The sequence below is a fragment of the Papio anubis genome, chromosome 4, assembly GCF_008728515.1.
Source record: "Papio anubis isolate 15944 chromosome 4, Panubis1.0, whole genome shotgun sequence".
Lineage (NCBI taxonomy): Eukaryota > Metazoa > Chordata > Mammalia > Primates > Cercopithecidae > Papio > Papio anubis.
Genome location: NC_044979.1, coordinates 180938843 through 180952457, shown reverse-complemented (window position 1 = coordinate 180952457; position 13615 = coordinate 180938843). Strand labels below are relative to the sequence as shown.

The following is a 13615-nucleotide window of genomic DNA, read 5'->3' as shown; positions in this document are numbered from 1 at the left end:
ATATATGCCAAAATCCTAAATGAAATATTTGCACATTGGGTCCAATAATTTAGGCTGGAGTACAGAGGCATGATCACAGTTCATTGCAGCTTCAACCTCCCAGTCTCAAGTGATCCTTCAACCTCAGTCCCCCAAGTACCCAAGTCGCTGGGACTACAGATGCATGCCACCATGCCCAGCCAATTTTTTTCCTTTAGTTTTTGTTTGTTTGTTTGTTTTTGTAAAAATGGGGTCTCACTATATTTCCCAGTCTGGTTTTGAACTCCTGGGCTCAAATGATCCTCCAGCCTCAGCCTCTCAGTGTTGGGATTACAAGTGTGAGCCACCACACCTGGCTCGATAATATTTTTTAATGCAGTACATCACAGTTTCTCCCAGGAAATCAAAGATGACTTAAATTAAAAGAATAAAATATTTCATCTCAATCACAAGTTTTAAGAAAAGCATAAAATTATCTAAATAAGTACACTGTATAGAAAGCCATTTGAGAAAATTCAAAATCTATTCATGATTTTTTAAAAAAGCTTTTATTAAACTACTAGTAAATGTGATCATCCTTAACCTAATAAAGGAATCTACCAAGAAAAAAAAAATAACAAAGTTCACAATTAAGTCTTTCACAGCATTTCTTTTAAATGAAAAACAATATAAGGATAATCTTACCACAATCTCCATGCAACTTTCTCTAGTGGTCCAAGCAAAGGAAAAAAGACAAAAAAAAAAACTCAATAAAAGATTTAAGAACTAGGGAGAAAGAAATTAAGTTATCATTAGGTACATAAAGAAACCAGAAACTGATCCACGCATTTGTGAAATCTGATGTGTTTCAAAGGTACCACTGCAGATCACTGGGGAAAGGACTGTACTCAATAAACAAAGCTGATACAATTGGCTATCAATTTGGAAAAAAAATTAAAATTGGATCTCTATCTCATACCCCACACAAAAATAAGTTCCAAGTAGACTATAAAAAGCAAATATTTAAATATTTTTTAAATAGGAGGATCTATTATGACTGATATGGTTTAGCTGTGTTCCCACCCAAATTTCATCTTTAATTCCCATGTGTTATGGGAGGGACCCAGTAAGCAGGTAATTGAATCATGGGGGCAGGTCTTTCCCATGCTGTTCTTGTGATAGCAAGTAAGTCTCACGAGATCTAATGGTTTTAAAAAGGGGAGTTTCCCTGCACAAGCTCTCTCTCTTCTCTTGTCTGCTGCCATGTGAGATGTACCTTTCATCATCATCACCTTCCACCATCATTGTGAGGCCTCCCCAGCCACGTGGAACTGTAAGTTCATCAAATCTCTTTCTTTTGTAAATTGCCCAGTCTCGGGTATGTCTTTATCAGCAGCATGTAAATGGACTAATACAATGACTTTGGAGTAACACAAGATTTCTTAAATCAGACTTAATCACCATAAACCATAAGGAAAAGATTGATAAATCTGACTACATTAAAACTGAACATCTGTTCATCAAAACAGCATATTTAAAAGGATAAAGAACAGGATACAAATATAATCTAGAATATGTAAAAGAACTTCTAAAAAGCTATAAAAAGGATAATCCAGACAATAAATGGATAAACAATATAAGAATACAATTTTTAGAAGAAGTTCAAGTAGCCAAAGTATGGGTGGAAAATCCTCAAACTCACTAGCCAAGGAAATGCTAATTAAAATAGTAAGATATTTAATATTTACTCAATTGACAACAATTAAAACATCTGAAGATACAAACGATTAGTGAGGATGTAAAGAAACTAACCTCTGGAAAGTAATCTGACAACAACTATGAGGTTGGAATTGGGCCTAGCCTATGACAACACAATCTCAGTGGTAAGTATATACCTGGTCTACTCTTTCCCACGTGTCCAACACAGAGGAAAGATGACCCAGTGGGACACGGCAATTGGGAAGGGTAGAGGCTGTGGAAGCTGCTCAGAGAGACTGTAAGTGGGATCTGGGCCAAATAAGACAATATCAGATGCCAGTCTTGCCTAGGAGGTGAAATAGGGAATAGAACTATGCTTCTCTGGAGTGAATTCTCCCCAAGTGGCAGCTCCATCATTTTATCTTCTAAAACCAATCTAATCATGTTATTTCCTCCTTAATTTTGTCAGCTAAGACTGCCAAATGAAGAGCCCCAGCTTGTATCAGTTTCTTACTGCTGTTGGAACAAACTTCCAGACACTTAGTGTTTTAATACAACAAACATTTACCTTACAGTTCTGGAGGTCCCAAGTCAGACAAGGGTCTCACTGGGCTAGAAATCTAGGACTGCATTCCTTTCCCAAGTCTCTAGGGGAGAGAATCCCTTTTCTTGCCTTTTCCAAAGGCTTCCCACATTCCTTGACTAGTGCACACTTCCATCCTCAAAGCCAGCAATGGCAGTTAGAGTCTTTCTCACTTCACATCACTCTGACACTGACTATTCTGCCTCTCTCTTCCACTTTTAAGAACCCTTGTGATTACTCAGAGCCCACCCCGATAATCCAGGATAATCTCCCTATTTTAAAATCAGCTGATTAGCAACCTCATTCCATCTGCTGCCTTAACTCCCCTGCCATGTAACATAACATAGTCCTGAGATTAGGATGTAGACAGCTTTGTGAGCCATTATTCTACCTACCATGCAACTCCTCCTCCACTTTCGCCCCCCTCCATCTCCAACAGAGTTCCAACCATTTCACAATGCCCCTAACACTTCCAGCAGAGTCCCAACTCCTTTACTATGCTTCCGTACCTCCAGCCTCCAGACCACTACGCACTCTGTACTCCGGTTATTCCAACCTTCCAATCTTTTTCTAATAAATGTATACCCAATCCACGCCCAATTATAACTCATGCCCTAGGGCCCAGCCCAAAGACCACCTCCTCTCTAAAGCTTTCCCTGATTCTCGGCCCAAATGAATCGCCCCTCAACACATTTGCCTGGCTTTCTATGTATCCCAACTGCAGCACTGACTATGGCCCCCTGTAATTATATGTTTACATGTTCCTTCCTCAATCTGAACTGGTGAGCCCTTCAATAAGAACTCTGTCTCATTCCCCCATGGGTTCCCAGGTCATAGCATAGGAAATGGCAAAGAGTAGGCAATCAGGGAGTATTTCTGAAGCTTGGATGAGGCAGAAGGAAGTTTTCCTGAGTTTCTGTCAACAAAAGAGATGTCAAAAACTAACCTGGGTTAAGTGTACAACAAATGGGGCCAAAGCATTAGTTTAGATGACTGTAACAAAAAGCACCTCAACAATCCACTGCTTAGCTTGATATACAATTTACTACCACGTGCAACAATCTCTGTACCACAAGTGATATCTATCATTTTTTTTTTACTGCTAACCTGTGGGGCAATTCTAAAGTAACTGACAAAATTAACTTCAAGAGAAAGAAAAGACTCATGTAAAATGATTTACAAAACTGTCCTCAACATTAGAGAAAAGAGAGTAGACATGGGTCTAACACAACAGGAATGCCTGACCACCACTCACTAGCCCAACACATAAACAGATCCCTTCATCAGGAAAGGCTGAGAATCAACATGCTGGAGAATGCAAAACATGCTACAGTCAACCCTTTTGGGAACAAGTTGCCCCTACGTAGATATATGCCTACAGATGTATTGTCTGTATTGTAATAAAGGTGCTATGGCTGGAATATCCCCTCCAAAACTTATGCTGAAACATAATCCTCAATGCAGCAGTATTGAGAGGTGAGGCCTTTAAGAGGTGATTGGATCAAGAGGGCTCTGCCCTCATAAAATGGATTAATCCATTCAAGGGTTAATGGATTAGTGGGTTGTCACGTGAGTTGGAGCTAGTGGCTTTGGCCCCTGGACCTTAGACTTCTCAGCCTCCATGACTATAAAAAATAAATTCCTTTTCTTTGTAAATTACCTAGTTTCAGGTATTCTGTTATAAGCAAAACAAAACAGACTAAAACAAACTAGTACTTTCTTAAAAGAATGGTTGTTAAGAAAACAGGGTTTCATTTAATGTCAGTGATTTGTTACTTGATGCCCACACTCAAGCAACAAAACTCCCACCTAGAGAGACTGTGAAGACTAAGCAAAGGAAACGGAATGCTGTAGCATAACTATCCTCCTTAAAAAGAAGAATAAGGCCGGGCGCGGTGGCTCAAGCCTGTAATCCCAGCACTTTGGGAGGCCGAGACGGGCGGATCACGAGGTCACAAGATCAAGACCATCCTAGCTAACATGGTGAAACCCCGTCTCTACTAAAAAAATACAAATAACTAGCCGGGCGAGGTGGCGGGCGCCTGTAGTCCCAGCTACTCCGGAGGCTGAGGCAGGAGAATGGCGTGAACCTGGGAGGCGGAGCTTGCAGTGAGCTGAGATCTGGCCACTGCACTCCAGCCTGGGCGACAGAGCAAGACTCCGTCTCAAAAAAAAAAAAAAAAAAAAAAAAAGAAGAATAAAATGGCTTAAGTGTTTTGAAGACATGCTCCCATTCAACAGAATTTCCCTGATCAAATTTTATTTAATCATATGAATCCTGAAATTAATTTTAAAGTACGCTGGAAAGGAAGTTTGAGCCCCCCGCCCCACGCAAAACACACCCACACACACGCACACCCCCACACCCAGCGAAACAGGTGACACGGATTCAGCACCATGGACAGCGGGCCCATGACGCCTTGCCTGTGAGAGTCACTGCCACCAGAGATGAGAACTGAGACATCAGAGCTGCCCCAAAATCTACAGCATTTATTCTAATGTTTAAGTTGGGGCAATTCCAATACATGAGCAAGTACTGTCCTTGGTTATGGCCCAAAGCACAGCCTTCTTCACTGAGAGGATACACAACTTACATCTACTAAAATCTGCTTCAGTGATCACCTTTACAATAAAGCCCTGAGACTTTTGTAAAAATAGAAATGATTCTGCCATTGACACAGGAACTGAAATAATCAAAACTGATACACAGAATCCAAATCTGAATGGCTAGGTTAGTTCAAGAAGCTCATTGAGACTTTTTCAAATTTATAAATGCAGCATGCTCTCAGCCTCCCTCAGAACAATAGGGTAAAGGACAGCTTCTTCAAAACAGCTAACAATATATAACCATGTGTTGAATTTTTTCTCACAAATAACTAAAAATGTAACCACAAAGCTGTGTGGATTTTCCCCCACCTTGAGTATTATAAAGGTATCTGGGAAAGAGATGTTTTGAGGTCCAATATCACCGCTAATCAGCAGCACCTGTGGCAATACCAGCCAAAAAGCACTGAATTCTAGAGAGTCCATTTTTTTTCAGTTATAAAGACCCCATTTATCATCAAAACTTTTTCAAAACCTTATAATATTGAGTATCAACTAAGAAAATACGTGAAGCTATGTAAGTTCTAAAACATTTGTAATGAACTTGCACTGTATAAACAACAGCATCTACACACAAGCAAAAAAAAATACTACTCGAAAGTGAGACATCAGTTAGTCGGTCACTGCACTTGTGTGTTAAGGCCCCATGTTTTCTGATGGATCTCCAAGTCTGAAAACACCAGAACTATTTCTGCTTCTCTCATGTGAGGATCAATCAGGTCATTTCAGATCTTGCCAATGATCCCTTCAGAGTGCCACTGTTCTACAAACACTCCTTCTGGGGCTAAAGTAAGTATCTCTGACATGCTTTAAGATGATGAATTGTTCTTGAATATGAAGAGACTGGGAGTTAGTTCTCTTAAATAGGGAAGCACCCTTGCACACTCCTTTGGGATCCACATCTGAGAAAGTCCAAAGAAAAGAAAAAGGGCAACAGTTTGACCCTCAAAGTGAGCTCAATTTCGAAGGAATGTGTGAGGGCCTCTGCCAGGGAAATATTTTTGAAATGGGGGGAGTCTGTAAGTTACCCAGTCAAATCTCTAAAGGCCTCTCCGCAAGGCCCTGCTGCCCAGGATTCCTTCTGGTGAATCTCAAACTCTACAAACACTCAACAACTAAGAGTGCTATGGGCTCACACAGAGGGCTAACAAGACCTGCAAATCCAGGCTGCTCTGAAGGACGGTGGAAGATAATCAACCCCGAGCCACGAGACTGAGAACCCGACTTTTGGTTAACTTTCAAATTTCTTAGGCCAGTATTTCAGAGTAGGGGGAGGGGATACTGGAAAACACCACCAGGCAAAAAGAAAAAACAAACTCTTTCGCAAAACAAGACTTCCAATTAGAACGCGTGTGGGGACAATAAGAAACACGTTCTAACCACCCTCCAAATTAAAACAAAACAGCTACCAACAAGAGGGACCTGCGCGCGCCCCACCGCCCGCGCGCGGCTCTCCGCAGGGTCACCGAGGGGTGAGGCCGCGCTCTCCCGGCGGCCGTCCAGGGGGAGGAGTCCCCGCGCCGCGCCCCGCCGCCCTCCAGCCGCCGCGGCCGCTCCGGGGTGCTCCCCAGATCTCTTCTCAATCAAGAGGTGAAATTTGTGCCGTTTTGAAACTGAAGCCTCAAGTAGTCCAGACGTTTTCTGACCCACGTCCGAGGCGCTCTCGGCTTCCCGCCGCAACTTCCGAATTTGGGGAAGGGGCGGAGGCGGGCGGGCCAGGCCTGGCGACCGCACCTTGAGGGAGCGCGGGTCCCCTCGCTGCCCCGGTCGGGGACGGCTCTACCCAGCCCGGGACCCCCGCCCGCCCCGGCTCGGGCGAAGTTTGCCGCGGCCCGGGGTCGCCCCGCCACTCGGCCTCCGTCGGGGACTCGGTCCCCGTAACCCGCAAGGGCGCCCGACCCCGACCCCGCCCGCCATCGCTCACTCACCTGCCCTGCGCCGGACGGCGAGCCCGCGGGCCGGCGGGGAGAGGCCGGGAGGCCCGGGCGGGGTCGGGGCGGGGTCGGGGCGAGGCGGGCGAGGCGGGTGAGAAGGCGGCGGCGAAGCCTAAGTCGGCCGAGGCGGCGGCGACCGCGGCTGAGGCGGCTGAGGCGGCGGTCGCGGCTTCAGGCGCTTCAGCCGGAGCGCTGCGCGCGGCGCGGGCCCGCCCCTCTGCGCCGCTAACCAATCTAGCGCCGGGCGCCGCCGCCGGCCCCGCCCTAGGGCAGGCTCATGAAAGCGGAGCGCCGCAGACAATCAAACGGCGGAACATCGACCGGCACGGCCAATCCAGGCAGGAGGTCTCTGGGCAACTCGGGGAGTCAAAGGGCGGGGAGTGGGGCCGCGGGCAGGGCAGGACTAGGCCCAAAGACGCTGGGGCGGGAGGCCGAGTATTGGGCGGGGAGGAGGCGGGGCCTCGAAAGGGCGTGCTGAGTCACTAGTAGTGGGCGGGGTCATGTGGGACGTGAGCGGGCGGGGGCAGAATCGGGGCGGGGCCCCTGGCCAAAGTGAAGCGGGGCGGGCACCTGCCGGCAGTAGGAGGGCGGGTCATCATTTGGGGGCAGGGGTAGGGGGCAGAGACAGGACAGAGAGAACAAGGAGCAGGGACTAGGATGAAAGGAATAAGAACCAGGACAAGGGCAAAGTCAGAGACTAGCAAGACAGGGGAGACAAGAAACGAGTGGACAGGAGTTCAGGGGTTAGAGGATTCCAGCCAGGGCAGGGGGCAGGCAAGGGCAGCGAGCCGCAATGAGGGGCAGGGCTGAATGGGCAGGGCGAAATGATGGAAGCGGGCAGGCCTGTGGTGGAGGCAGAACGGGCCTGTGGTGAAACAGGACAGTGGACAGGGCAGGTCCGGTGGTGAACAGGGGCAGGTCATGGACGGGGCGGGTCCGTGGTGGACGGGGCGGGTCCGTGGTGGGCGGGGCGGGTCCGTGGGGGCGGGGGCGGGCCCGTGGTGGGCGGGCCGGACTGGACGCGGGTGGCCGTTGAATTCCCGGCCCGGCCGCAGCTCCGAGGGTATCCCTGCAGCTCCCGCTTCCCGTTCCCTGCGGGCCTGAGGCTGGGTCTCCGAGCGCCCCGTGAAGGGCGGGTCCTCTCGGGCTGGGCCCAGACACCGCCCGCCCCACGTTGGTCCCGCGGCCCCGTCCCCTCCGCCCGCCCGGCGTTCGCGTGCCCTGGCCTGGGGCGGGGCGTTGCCGGACCCCGCTGGCTGCAGGGCGAGGCCGCCCTTTCTCTGGGCTGGCTCCGGGCTGTTCTGCTCCGCGCCGTTTTCCCGGTACTTCCCGCAGAGCCCGCCTCGCTGTGCGTCCCCGCCCGGGCGTTTCTTCCGCGGCGCTGAGCGCCCGCCCCGGCCTCGGGCAAGGGCAGCTGGACGCCCCCAGGACCAGGGCGCTGGGGCCGAGATGCGTCCTCCGCAGTCGCCGCGCCTGGGCCCGTTTCCCCGCGGGTCCTCGCCGGGGTGGGGGACCCCTCTGGGCGTCCGTGGGGATCTGGGGTGGGGGGCGGCAGAGCAGGAGGTGGGGGGCTGAGCCGGAGAAACGTCCTCGCCCCGCCCGGGACCTCGGACACCCCAGAACCTCAGGCCGGCAGCCAGCGGCAGGAATCGCGCCCCAAAGCCCGGGGTCCGCGCCCGTCCGCCTGCCGCGAGCGCCAGGGGCTGCCGGGTTACCGGATGCGGCCTGGAGGCAACGTCACAGGCCCCACGCACCCCCGGAGCTGGCGCGGGGACAGGGGTTCGGGATGGACGGAACCCACCCAGGGAACGCCCCGGCCGTCCACGCCAGGCGCAGGGCGGCCATCAGCTGGGGTTGGAGGTGGGTCAGGAAGAGATGTGTCCTTTTGTCTCCAAATGTCGCTTGTGTCATTAAAAGAAAACCTTAAAATAGAGTAGAAAAAAAAAAAAGCCTGGGCTGGCGTGAGGAGGGGCCGTCCGCGAGCTACGGAGGCCGAGTCCGCGGGGAAGGGAATGTGGAACGGGGGGCGCTTGGCGAACCCGTGCTTTGGACGGGCCTGGCGGTTTCGGGGAGAATGAGAATGGAGGAGAGGGAGGCCGAGGCCCGCAGCCTGGTGGGAATGCTGAGAAGGACGCTGTGGACAGGACCTTACTGGAAATGAACCAGAAGGGATGGTGGGCCGGGTGGGCCGGGTGCGGTGGCTTGCCCCTTAATCCCAGCGCTTTGGGAGGCCGAGGCAGGAGGATCGCTTGAGCCCAGGAGTTGGAGACCCGCCTGGGAAACATCGTGAGACTCTGTGTTTTTAAAAAAGGAGGAGGAGAAGGGATACTGGGCAGCCTCAGCCTCACCTGGACTCTACGGGCAGGGGGCTGGAGGGACCGAGGGCTGCTGTGCTGGAGGCTGGAGCCGGCGCCAGGGTCTGGGCAGAGCGCTGTCAGCGCCCCCAGATTACAGGCTGCCAGCCTCCCACATCGCGGTCCTCTGCGGGAGCCTGCGGCCTCAGCTGCCTGCCCCGCCGGCTGAAAGACACAGTTAGTCATTAGGAAAGTAATGATAGTGTTTTCAGGGCAGCGTGTTGGACCCTAACGACTTTCTATTATTTCCAGTTCCTGCCAACCCTGCGAAGAAAAAAGCAGCTCATCTCTCACGCCCCGCCCCTTGACACGCGCTGATCCGGCCTCGTTCTGGGTTCTCCCGGAGCCTGCAGGGCAGCCCCGCCCCAGGTGGCAGCAGCTGGGCCTGCAGCGTGTCCCTCACGGTGCCTGGCCTTCAGGTCCAGAGTTTCCTGCGTCCCTGAGCTCGGAGTGCGCTGTCTCCACCCTCTCATGGTCGTCAGGGTGCTAGTCCCAGCAGAAGTGCACCCAGGGGTTCGCATTTATAAATAACTCCAGGGTGTCTTGCTGTGAGTATGGAAATCGGGAAGGCAGGTTATCATCTGCTTGGAATGATGTCAGATCCAGCCCCAGGAAGTCTCCCAGCACCCAGCCTTCGTGGGCTGGGACATCTAGAGGAGTAAGGGCGGGGGCCTTCTGTAGCTCCACATTAGACGGCTAAAGTTTGGGGAAAGCAGTTACACACAGAAAGCAATCACGGTGGTAATTAGCGTCAAAATCCTGCGAGATGTTTAGGCCTCCCAGGAGCCCTGGAGAAGCCCAGTCCTTCCACACAACCCCAGCACTCCTAGTGGCAGGGCCTCCATCCCCCTGCTGGGGAGGGAGATGGGAGTCTGGGTGGAGTGTGTGGTCTCTGTGGCCTTCAGCAGGACTGCACTTCAGGCTGAGCCTTTCCTCGGGGAGAATTCACACCTTTACCTCAGCCTGCAACCCCAGAACACATGTTACCTAGGGGCAAGTGAATACTTTGCCCTCCTGTCCTCTTCACAAAGCACTGGGGCACAAGCCCCTCTTCCAGGGACCAGCAGCACCCAGCCCCTGCTTCCCCAGGCTCCTGCCCTGCACAGGGACCACTGCCACTGCCCACCAAAAGCTGCTGCAGGGGGTGGGGCTGGCTCAGCTGAGCTCACAGAGGATCCTCTGATGGCCAAAGTGCTGGAGTGGAAATCAGAGACCAAGAAGCCAATTCTTGTGCCAGCTGCCCTGGTTAGGGAAATACAGAAACTAAAAATACTTCCCACTTCCGCTTCCTCCTTTTTATATCAGCCTCATCATAAATGCACCTGACCTAACTTACCTGGTGCCGTGGTGTTTGTACTTGGATTAGATGAAGCAGCTCAGGGGTCCCCTCATGCCCTCTCCTCTGTCCCCCTGCTGAAGAGGCAGCTCCCACATGTGGCACTGCCTGACTGGCTGCTGGCCCTGGGCCTGGGACACCTGCAGATAGACAGCAAGCCATAGCCAGCAGGCTTGCAAGGTGCCCCCAGCTTGGGTGATGGTGACACCCAGAATAGGGCACTTCCTGAAAGTGTGCTCTGGAAGGGCAGCGGGCATGGGTGGAGCATTGGAAAGAGACACCCAGGACAGGCGGAGACAGGCATCCGGTGTAGGTGAGGCTGCAACTGTCTCTCCTCTTCAGGGCTGGCAAGGTAACCCTTGCCCTGTGCCCCACAGCTGCCCTGCTTTCCAGGCGTCTCCCAGAAGCACACTCCGCACTGCTTCTGCATCCTGGCCACTCCCTCAGTGCCCAACCCCCTTCCCCAGCGCAGAGTGAACACAGAGAGGATGGGGAGTGCCTGCTCTGCCAACGTGAAGGGCTGGCAGTGACACCTGTCCCTATCATAGGCACAAAAAGTTATCAATGTTGGTAAGTTGGATTCAAGCCATGCATGGGAGCAGATGGCTCTGCCCCGAAGGGTAAAACATCGCGGAAGTGATTTGGAGTCTCACACAGAGCAGCCCATCAGCTTCTCTGGCGGCGTGCCCTGGTTTTAGCAGAAAATAATCACAGGGTCTCTAATATCTGGCTGTGGAGAAGCGCCCAGAACTCCCCCCGTGGCCCTCATCATGCCTAATGGACGAGGGGTGGGCCCTGTGTCCTCTCAGCCCTTCATGGTAAGAAGCAAATGAATCCTTGGCCTGCCCCCCTCAGACGGGCATCTCCGCAACTGGGATAGACATCTCAGGCCCTGCAGCCCATGAGTCACCGCTGACAGAGAGAGACAGAGAGGGAGGAAAGAGCTCCTGCTGCCACCCTGGTGCCCTTGGGTGCTTCTCAGCCCTGGGGAGCAGTCCTCCTCTGCCCTGGGCCCCTCCCCCACTGCACGCAGAGCACTCCCCCCGGTCTTTTTTATATGCAAGGTTTCTTATATTTTGCATAAAGAAGAAATGCACATACCTCACACATGCACCAGAAACGTCACGGGTCATCCAGACCTTCCTTTTATTTTGGGAAGACTTTCAGCTCAGAGGCAGCCAGAACTCCGCCCCTTCTCTGTGTGCCTCAACGGGCTCCATTAAGACTCTAAAATTAGAACAACTCTTTGTTTTGGTGCCGAGCTACCACGTCACTCCCACCCTCCCTCCAACCTCTGCTGGGTTCTCAGGAAGAGACTGGAGGAGAAACGCAAAGCTTCCAAATCCCGCACAGAAAGTCCACCAGCTGCTGGGCAGACCAGCATGGGTGGGGTGTGCTGCAGACGCCCTTGCTTTGCCTACCGACGAGTAACACCTTAAAACTGACTTTTATATCCATTTGCAGCTTTTTCATTACGGCCACCTAAAACCTCTCTGTTGACATCAGTAATCCTCTGTAATATTTGTAGAGATGGATTTAAACACGTGGAGCTGTTCAGCAGAGTATTCCTGTAAGAGAAAGAGGGTGGTGGGACAGGCTTGGCCCAGCCCCCCAAGCCTTTGTTTACTTAGGACCCCAAATTTCTTGGTGTCCCACCTCTGCCACAGTTTAGCAAGTGCCTGCCTTCCTACTTTACGGGACTGAAAAATAAATACCAATGCATTTAGTCTCCTTGCAACCAACGACCTCTGGTAAGTGTTTTATGGTGAAAATTCAAGAACATAAATCGTGAGAAATATACCATTAAAATGTAAATTAAGGGGACAAAACCCTCCACTGTAGCTGGAGTCACAAATGGGGAACATAGGAACTTAGTCTGGCTCACAAAGGATTCTTTTTAGCCCCCTCTCTCCCAATTGCCACCCCCCGGACCACCTAGGACTAGGCCAGTCTCTGTGTTTATGGTACCTGGGGAGCCTAGGAGTTTGCAAACCTAGGAAGAAAGGCTGGGCAACAAAGCTAAGGTCAGGAGGTCTTGCGTGTACTGCTCTCTGGCCTCCCGGGTGAATGAGCCGGAAGCCCCACACCCAGAGAACAGGATGCGCCCAGCAGGTGGGTTGCCACGGCAGGTTCCCTTCCTCCCTGCCTGACATCCAGATGATGGGGCCTCCTGGAAATGCACAGATATGACTCACATCTGTTGGCATCCCAAGCTCCGACCACACCGGTCTCTCCTTTCCCCTCCGCGTTGCGGGTCCCTGCTTAAATGCTGAAGGGGCAGATGGAGGTGGAGGTGGAGGAGCCTGGTGGTCCACTCCCGAGTCTCGGGGTCAGCCATCATGGAGAGCCAGGGGCGCTCCAGGCCGCTCCAGCTGGGGAAGCTCCTTGGGGTCCACCCCACCGCATGCCCCGGCTGCCCCACTAACCACCAGCTCTGGCCGCTGTATCAGCAGCCCTGGCCCACACAGACTCTCTCCTGGAGCTCAGCAGGTCTACCCTTGCCTACCTCTGGCCTAAAGGCCCCCAAAGGAGCTGGTGGCACTCACTGTGCTGGTGTGGACACTACACAGAGGGTGCTTGTCAGCTGCTCAAAGAGGGCCTGACAGACAGCAGCTTCAACTCCACCCCAACAGGCTCCACAGCTGCACCCACGCACGACGCTACTGCTGTTCCTTCTCTCTCTGGTGGCTGACCCTCTGCAGCAGGCAGAGCACGCTGTGCTGATCCTGGGAGCAGTCCGGTCCAAACCACTGTGGAGCTGCAGCATGGCCGGCACCGCGGTCCCGGGCTACTGGACACATGGAGTGGCAGGGCGCTGAGCTCCCCGGCACAGACTGCGGGTGCAGAACGGCGCCAAGGACGGGAATGCTCCCGGCTGGAGAAGTTGTGCCCGGTCACCAGCATGCCCACGGCCCTGTGCCTGGCAGCCCTTTGGGAGGACTGCAAGGAGGCAGCGTGAACGCAGGGAAGAGGGCTGGAGCCAGGTCGCCACTTCGTGTATGGGGGCCCAGGGGAGAGCAGTCCCTGCTGGCTGCCCGGCGCCAAGCTGAGAGCAGAAATGCACAGCCCTCCCCCAAACACATGCACACCACACACATCACACACATACACATATCACACACACCACACCACACACACATCACACACA

The 13615-nt window shown here is 52.5% G+C and overlaps 1 protein-coding gene and 1 long non-coding RNA gene across 5 annotated transcripts in view; one reads left to right on the top strand and one right to left on the bottom strand.

Annotated features, from left to right (window-relative positions):
• The window catches only part of PCBP3 (poly(rC) binding protein 3), a 280894-nt gene extending 273959 nt beyond the window's left edge, over positions 1–6935 (bottom strand). For 2 of the 4 annotated variants that reach the window (XM_021935142.2, XM_021935141.2), the window contains exon 1: positions 6772–6935. The gene's annotated coding sequence lies outside the window, so the exon portion shown is untranslated. The remainder of the gene's footprint in view (positions 1–6771) is intronic. The other 2 variants (XM_017956357.2, XM_017956359.2) reach the window with 2 other exon arrangements.
• A 1445-nt stretch (positions 6936–8380) lies between these two features.
• On the top strand, positions 8381–10466 carry LOC116274621. The gene is made up of 2 exons (XR_004183402.1): positions 8381–8637; positions 9384–10466. It is a non-coding gene; the product is annotated as an uncharacterized LOC116274621 (long non-coding RNA).
• Positions 10467–13615: the final 3149 nt, after the last annotated feature.